This window comes from Heterodontus francisci, unplaced genomic scaffold (genome assembly GCF_036365525.1).
Source record: "Heterodontus francisci isolate sHetFra1 unplaced genomic scaffold, sHetFra1.hap1 HAP1_SCAFFOLD_51_2, whole genome shotgun sequence".
Lineage (NCBI taxonomy): Eukaryota > Metazoa > Chordata > Chondrichthyes > Heterodontiformes > Heterodontidae > Heterodontus > Heterodontus francisci.
The window spans coordinates 5,301,746-5,310,455 of NW_027141369.1; the positions used below are offsets into that span (position 1 = coordinate 5,301,746).

An 8,710-nucleotide genomic window follows, 5' to 3' on the forward strand; every position below is an offset into this window, starting at 1 on the left:
TTCAGGAAGATAACTTACCTGGTCCAGATGGCTTTCATCCCAGATTGCGAAAGGAAATGTGGATGCAGATAACAGAAAGGCTTGCTATAATCTTCCAATCTTCCCTGGATACGGGGGAGGTGTCAGAGGATTAAACAGTGGCAAATGTGACACCATTATTCAAGAAAGGGTGTAAGGACAGTCCGGCTAACTACAGGCCAGTTAGATTAACAGCAGTGGTGGGTAAGGTTTCAGAAAGAACAATCAGGGGAAAAATCAACAGTCACTTGTAGAGGTTTGAGTTAATTAAGGAGAGTGAGCATGGATTTATAAATTGGAGTTCATGCTTGACTAATCTAACTGCATTTTTTGATGAACTAACAGAGAAGGTTTATGAAGGGCATGCAGTGGATGTTGTTTATATGGATTTTAAGAAACGACACATAAAAGGGTGATTAACAACATTGACGTTCATGGAATAGGAGGGTCAGTGTCCAATTGGAAAGAAAATTGGCTTAAGGACAGAAAACAGCAAGTCGTAATAAATGATTCATTCTCAGACTGGAAGGTTGTCGACAGTGCTGTTCCCCAAGGGTCACTGCTGGAACCACTGCTTTTTACTTGCGACAGATAAATGACTTGGATCTTGGAATATAGAGTAGAATCTCAAAATATGCCGATAACACCAAACTTGGAGAAGTGGCAAACAGTGAGGATGAAATGAACCACCTGCAACAAGACAGTGATAGGCTAGCAGAATGGGCAGACAGGTGCAGATGGATTTTAATAGTGACTGGTGTGAGGTGATGCATTTTAGCAGAAGGAATAGGGAGAGGCAATATATACTTAATGGCACAGTTCTAAAGAGTGTGCTGGAATAGAGGGACCTGTTCACTGAACAATGAACAACGTGAACAATTACTTCTTGTTGTGTGCTCTCAGATTTGTCACCTTCACTGTACTGGTGTGAGGTGACATCTGCTGGCAGGAAGCAAGAACTGCAATCAAGCTGCAGAAATTCCATCGTCTGTCAGGGTGAAAGAAACATTGCAATGTGAGGAAATAGTGAATGGGTTTGATTGGGTTGATGGAGATATGATTCCACTTGTGGTGGAGTCCAAAGCAAAGGCCAGAAATATAAAAGTGTCATTATTAAAAGATATGAGGAATTCATGATAAATGTATTTAGGTTATGAGTGGGTGGAATCTAGATAAAATAGAAAGTGAGATTGGGTGGACAGAAGCAGTGTGAAAGGATGGCTCAAACAAAAGGTAAACGCCCTGAAAGGTGAACTCTGTTTCTCTCTCCACAGATGCTGCCAGAGTTTCTGAACATTTCCAACACTTTCTGTTTTTATTTCAGAATTTGCAAGATGTTGCTTTGCTCTGAAAAAAAAATGGATGGTCGGCTTTGGCTGCCAGTGAAATTCCACAGGAGCTAAAAGGAAGCTCTGATATCAGTGGCATGTTGATCTAGGGGTATGATCCTTGCTTATGGTGAGTGATTAATTAATGTGTGAGAGATCCTGGGTTCAAATCCTGGACAAGCCCTTCTTCTTTGGCATTTTTAGTTTAAGGTCATTGATTGGTTTCAGCCTTGCAGAAGGCGGAATTGATTTCCATATGGAGCCTGCTTGAGGACCAGAGAGCTGGATTCAAAGAGCTTGATTAACTAAATGTACAGATAGCCAAGTGGGAATATAAAGTTGTTGCAGTAATTGTGGCCTGACTCCAAAAACAACAGGACTGGGTTCTGGACTGGAATGGAATGGAATTCTTCAGTGTTTCTGCTGTTTGGCTTGCATTGACTCATCGATTTTCTTGTTTTTCACTTTGTCGATGCCTTTGAATAATTGTGGATCCTTCTTCAGATTGTCTTCTTTCACCAGGTAGTTCTGACCTCTGATGATGATGATCGTAATGAGCTTCAACTCACTGATAGTTTTGGAACTGAACAGATTTCCTTTGCTTGAGTCTACAACATGGAACTCAGTCTGACGTGTGGACCCATGGGAGGATTTGAATGCCACACCTGCGTTGAAGAATACAGTTGCATTCATCCAATAAGAGACCGAGTAGAAGTGACAGTTCAGTCAGTCAAACATTAAACTTTTAATTTCAGGGTGGTGAGTTTGAGTGCCATTTTGTTTTTCCCTTTTTTAAGGCTTCATCAGCAGAGAGTACAGGGAGTGTTTGAAATGAAATTCAGCAAAAGTATGAGAGCGTCTCACTTTGATTCGGGACTCATCTCTCTGCAGCATCTCGCTGTGAAAGATTGAACTTCATCTCATTTCATTCCCAGCTCGGGGTCAGTGCGGCTCAGTGGGACTTCTGGCTGTCTCCTGCTTCACAATCCATCAGTGCTGATAAAGCAATGGGGAATATTATTCACGGCTCTGTAACCTGAGGACACCGATTTAAGGTGAATGGCAAAAGAACCAAAGGCAACATGAGGAAAAACTTCTTTTGCACAGCGAGTGGTTAAGATCTGATATGCACTGCTTGAGAGTGTGATGGAGGCTGATTCAACCATAGCTTTCAAAATGGTATAAGATAATTATCTGAAGTGGAAAACTTGCATGTTTTCATGGAATACATGAGTCTGTGGCATGAGCTGAGTTGCTCGTGCAGAGAAGCAGCACAAGCACAATGAGCTGAATGGCTTCCTTTTGTTCTGTAACTATTCTATGATCTATGATTCTTTTCAGAGTGAAATCAACACTCACATACAAGAAACTGACAGGTACACTGTAAACTTCGCATTACCAGACAAGAAATTGACAGATACAGTGTGAAACCCACAGTCACGGAGCAGCAGTTGGCAGGTAACGTGTAAAAATCTTTCTTTCATATCCCAACTGCAAGGTACAAAGGAAATTAGGTACAAACCCAGGCTCACACTTCAAAGACTGAGAGATACAAAGCAAAACACATATTCACTTACAAGTGCAGAGACGAAGACACACTCAGAGGAGGTGCAGATTAAAGACACATGCATGTAACAGAAACTGATAGGGATAGAATCAAACCCTTTCTCACTTCTCAGAAACTGATAGATATAGACAAAAGCTGATGCTCACATAGAAGTTGTTGAAAGATATGTGGTGAAACTCACAGAGCAATAGCAGAAACAAACAAGTACTGAATAATACCCACAGTCACAGACCAAAAACTGAAATATACTGAGTTAAACACCACTTTCTCACACCAGAAACTCATGGCTACAAAGTCAAGCTGACTCTATCCTCCCAGGCACTGACAGGTGCAAAAGAAAAAACTCACGACGATTCCAGGTCATGAAATGTACGTAATGAAACCTTTCAGCTGAAAGAATAGCATTAATGACAGGTGTGATACCCAGAATGCTCAGCGGCCTAGAATCCGCCCTATCTGTGACAGGACCGGGGCTCGCAGGCGCGGGAGAGAGCTTTGTCAGCAGCAAGAGCTGCGGGTTCGGTGTTGGAGCACGATATTCACAAAGTGCGAGAAGACTTTGCGGGCTCACACAGCTGGACAGGGCCTCAGGGCCACAATAAGATGGAACAATCCCATCTGTATCCCTGTGGATGGCGGTGGTGAAGCTTTTCCCGGTGAGGCTTCCCGAAACGGCGTCGAAAAATGGATAAGAATTGGGGACTGGTTCGGGAGCGTTTTTTTATTCGTTCGTGGGATGTGGGCGTCGCTGGCTCGATCTCAGCTCGAGTAATGTGTCCAGTTCTGGGCACCAGGCTTTAGAAAGGACATCAAAGCTTCTGAGACAGTTCAGAGGAGATTTACTGGAATGATACCAGAGATGAGGGGTGTCAGTTCTCTGGACAGGCTGGTGAAGCTGGGATTGTTCTCCTCAGAGTAGAGAATGTTAAGGGAAGATTTAATAGAGGTGTTCAGAATCATGAAGGATTTTCATAGGGTAGAGAGGGAGAAACTGTTTCCACTGTCCTGGGGGTCAGTAACCAGAGGACACAGATTTAAAATAATTGGCCAAAAATGTCAAGGGGAGGTGAGGATAGATCTTTTTACCCAGTAACTGATTCGGATTTGGAATGAATTGTCTGACAGGGTGGTGGAAACAGATTCAATTATAACTTTCATCAAGGAATTGGACAAATATTTCAAAGTAAAATTCTCCAGGATTATGGGGAAATAGGCAGGGGGTTGGACTAATTGCATCTTTTTGTCAGAGAGTCAGCAGAGACACAATGGGGCCGAATGGCCTCCTTCTGTGCTGTATGATTCTATGAACATAAGAACGAGGAGCCGGAGTCGGCAAGTCAGCCACTCGAGCCTGCTCTGCCATTCAATACAATCATGGCTGATCTCATCACGGCAGTTCTTGTTTCTTGCCAGTAGATGTCACTTCACTCCAATGCAGTGAAGTTTACAAATCTGAGAGAGACACAACAGGAAATAATTGTTCACATTATATTGAATGTGTGGGATTTAGAAATACTAGGAGTGGAGACGAGTTATTACTTGTCTGCTCGATCCCCATAGCCCTGTAAAATTATTTCCTTCAAGTGCCCATTCAAATTCCTTTTGTAATCCTCGATTGTCTCCATTTCCACCGCCCCCGTGGGCAGCGAGTTACAGATCATCACCAATCAGTGTAAGAAAGTTCTTGCGCACATTCCCCCTGTACTTCCAGTCCAAAACCTTCAATCTGTGTCCCCTAGTCCTTGTACCAATAGTTAACGGGAACAATGTTTCCTTGCCAACTTATTTAAAACTGTCATAGCCGAAAACACATCTATCAATTCTCCCCTCACTCTCCTTTGATGCAGGTAGAACAACCCTAGCTTTTCCAACCTAACCTTGTAACTAAAATCCTCCATCCCTGGATCCATTCTGGTGAATTTCCTCTGCATCCTCTCAAGGACGCTCACATTCTTTCTTAAGTGTGGTAAGCAAAACTGGAAGCAACACGCCAACCGGGGCCGAACCAGAGCTTTATAATGGTTCATCATAACTTCCCTGCTTTGTACTCAATGCCTCTTTTTTTCAAGCCCAAGATCCCATATGCTTTGCTAACCACTCTCGCAATATGACTTGCCACCTTCAAAGATTGATGCACATGAACCCCAAGTCCCTCTATTCCAACACACACTTTAGAACTGTGCCATTAAGTAAATATTGCCACTCCCTATTCCTTATGCCAAAATACATCACCTCACACTTGTCACTATTAAATTCCATCTGCCACCTGTCTGCCCATTCTGCTAGCCTATCATTGTCCTGTTGCAGGCAGTTCATATCATCCTCACTGTTTGCCACTCCTCCAAGTTTGTTGTCATCGGGATATTTTGAGATTCTACTCAATATTCCAAGATCCAAGTCATTTATCTTTAGCAAAAAAAGCAGTGGTTCCAGCACTGACCCTTGGGAAACACCACTGTCGACTATCCTCCAGTCTGACAAAGAATCATTTCATAAGACTCGCTGTTTTCTGTCCTTAAACCAATTTTCTATCCAATTTGACACTGACCCTCCTATACCACGAACCTCAATTTTGTTAACCGCCCTTTTATGTGGTACCTTGTCAAACGCTTCCTTAAAATCCATATAAACAACATCCACTGCATTCCCTTCATCAACCTGCTCTGTTAGTTCATCAAAAAATGCAGTTAGATTAGTCAAGCATGAACTCCCATTTATAAATCCATGCTCACTCTCCTTAATTAACTCAAACCTCTCCAAGTGACTGTTGATTTTTTACCCTGATTATTCTTTCTAAAACCTTACCCACCGCTGCTGTTAATCTACCTAGCCTGTAGTTAGCCGGACTGTCCTTACACCCTTTCTTGAATAAGGGCGTCGCATTTGCCACTGTTTACTCCTGGCACCTCCCCCGTATCCAGGGAAGATTGGAAGATTATGGCAAACTCTTCCATGATCTGCATCCGCATTTCCTTTCGCAAACTGGGATGCCAGCCATCCAGACCAGGTGATTTATCTACCCTAAGCACAGCCAGCCTTTTTAGTACCACCCTCTCTCAATTTGTACCCTCTCCATTGACTCTACTGTCTTCACTTCGACTGATATTTTGTCAAATTCCACTTCCTCAGTGATCACTGATACGAAGTACTCATTAAGTAGATTAACATTGCCCTGCACCTCTAAGCTTATATTATCCTTTTTGTTCCTAATAGGCCCGACTCAACCTCTTACTACTCACTTATCATTTACATGCTGCTCGAAGATTTTTGGGTTTCCTTTCATGTTGACTGTCAGTCTATTCTCATAGAAATAGAGAATAAGCAAATATAGAAGATGTAAGTATTTCCCATCCTTGATGAGGTGGAATTTTTTATGCTGTGGGTAGTAATGTCTTGGCCCACGAGTGTGCTGGAAGCAGAGACAATCATTGATTTGAAAAGGAAATTAGATGGATACTTGAAGGAAAGAAACTTGCAGGAGGAAAGGGACCGAGCTGGTGAGTGGAACTGACTAGATTGCTCCGGGGAGAGCCAGCATGGACGTGATAGACCAAACGACCACCTTCTGTGCTGTAAATGACTCTGTGTTGTTTCTCAAATTCAATCCACTGGTGCTTGGTAAATAATTTCAAAGTAAATTGTGCAACCAGAAAATCAGAACCAAGGCAAGGGACGCATAAGGAAGCAAAATTGCTGAAACCCGGGATTGAACCAGGGACTTTTAAATCTTCAGTCTAACACTCTCCCAACTGAGCTATTTCAGCCCTACATTGATAGTGGCTTGGTGTCCTTGTTTTGGAAGAAAATACATACATTCAAGTTTTCCAAAAAATTAAAGAACACAACATGTGAGTAATATTCCCCATTGCTTTCTCAGTACTGATGGATTGTGAAGCGGGAGACAGCCAGAAGTGCCACTGAGCCGCACAGACCCCGAGCTGAGAATGAAATGAGATCAAATTCAATCTTTCATAGTGAGATGCTGCTGAGAGGTAAGAGTCCTGAATCAAAGCGAGACTTGCTCATTTCAAACACTCCCTGTACTCTCTGCTCATGAAGCCTTAAAAAAGGGAAAAACAGAATGGCACTCAAACTCACAACCCTGCCATTAAAAGTCTCATATTCGACTGACAGAACTGTCACTTCTACTCGGTCTCTTATTGGATGGATGCCACTCCAATGCAGGGGTGGCATTCAAATCCTCCCATGGGTCCACATGTCAGACTGAGTTCCATGTTGTCGACTCAAGCAAAGGAAATCTGCTCACTTCCAAAACTATCAGCAAATTGAAGCTGATTACAATCAACATCATCAGAGGTCAGAACTACCTGGTGAAAGAAGACACTCTGAAGAAGGATCCACAATTAATCAAAGGCATCGACAAAGTGAAAAACAAGAAAATCGATGAGTCAATGCAAGCCAAACAACAGAAACACTGAAGAATTCCATTCCATTCCAGTCCAGAACCCAGTCCTGTTGTTTTTGGAGTCAGGTCACAATTACAGCAACAACTTTATATTCTCACTTGGCTATCTGTACATTTAGTTAATTACAATTTTGTCGACAAGCTCTTTGAATCCAGTTGTCTGGTCCTCAAGCCAGCTCCGTTTGGAAGTCAATTCCACCTTCTGCAAGGCTGAAACCAATAGATAACCTTAATCTAAAAATGCCAGCAGACCAGGGTTCGTCCGGGACTTGAACTCGGAATTTCTCGCATGTTAATTAACCATACTCCCAAAGCAAGAATCATACCCCTAGACCAACAAGCCACTGACAGGTCAGGCTTTATTAGCTGCTGTGGAATTTCACTGGAACCCCCCAGCCAATCATCCATTTTTTTTCAGATCAAAGCAACATCCTGCAAATGCTGAAATAAAAACAGAAAGTGCTGGAAATGTTCAGCAGCTCTGGCAGCATCTGTGCTGTGAGAAACACAGTTAACGTTTCAGGGCACTCACCTTTTGTTTCAGCCATCCTTTCAGACTGCTTCTGTCCATCCAATCTCACTTTCTATTCTATCCACATTCTAACCATTCACTACGTTACGACATTTTTCATGAATTCCTCATTTCTTTTATTAATGACAATTTTGTATTTCTGGCCTTTGCTTCAGACACCACCACAAGTGGAATCATGTCTCCATCTACCCAATCAAACCACTTCGCTGTATCCTCACATTGCAATGTTTCTTTAACCCTGACAGACTGTGGGGTTTCTGCTGCTTAATTGCAGTTCTTGCTTCCCGCCAGTAGATGTCACCTCACTCCAATACAGTGAAGTTTACACATCTGAGTGAGACACAACAGGAAATAATTGTTCACATTATAGTGAATGTGTGGGATTTAGAAATACTAGGAGTGGAGACGAGTTATTATTGCAGTCTGCTATTACATCTTTTATAATGGACTCCAGCATTTTCGCCACGACTGATGTCAGGCTAACCAGTATATAATTCGCTGTTTTCTTTCTGCCTCTTTTTTTAAATAGTGGAGTTACATTAACTACCGTCCAATCCATTGGAACTGTTCCAGAGTCGATAGAATTTTGAAAAAAGACCAGAAATGCATCTGCTATTTCAAGGGCCACTTCCTTAAGTACTCTGGGATGTAGATTATCAGGCCCTGGGGATTTATCGGCCTTCAATCCCATCAATTTCCCAAACATTCCCTGCTAATACTGATTTCATACAGTTCCTCCTTCTCACTAGACCCTATGTTTCCCAACATTTCTGGGAGATAATTTGTATCCTCCTTTGTGAAGACAGATCCAAAGTATGTATTTAATTGGTCTGCCATTT

The 8,710-nt window shown here is 42.4% G+C and overlaps 1 non-coding gene across 1 annotated transcript; it reads right to left on the minus strand.

The window, feature by feature from the left end:
* Nucleotides 1-6,604: 6,604 nt before the first annotated feature.
* Nucleotides 6,605-6,677, minus strand: trnaf-gaa (transfer RNA phenylalanine (anticodon GAA)). The gene has a single exon. It is a non-coding gene; the product is annotated as a tRNA-Phe (tRNA).
* Between the last annotated feature and the right edge of the window lie 2,033 nt (nucleotides 6,678-8,710).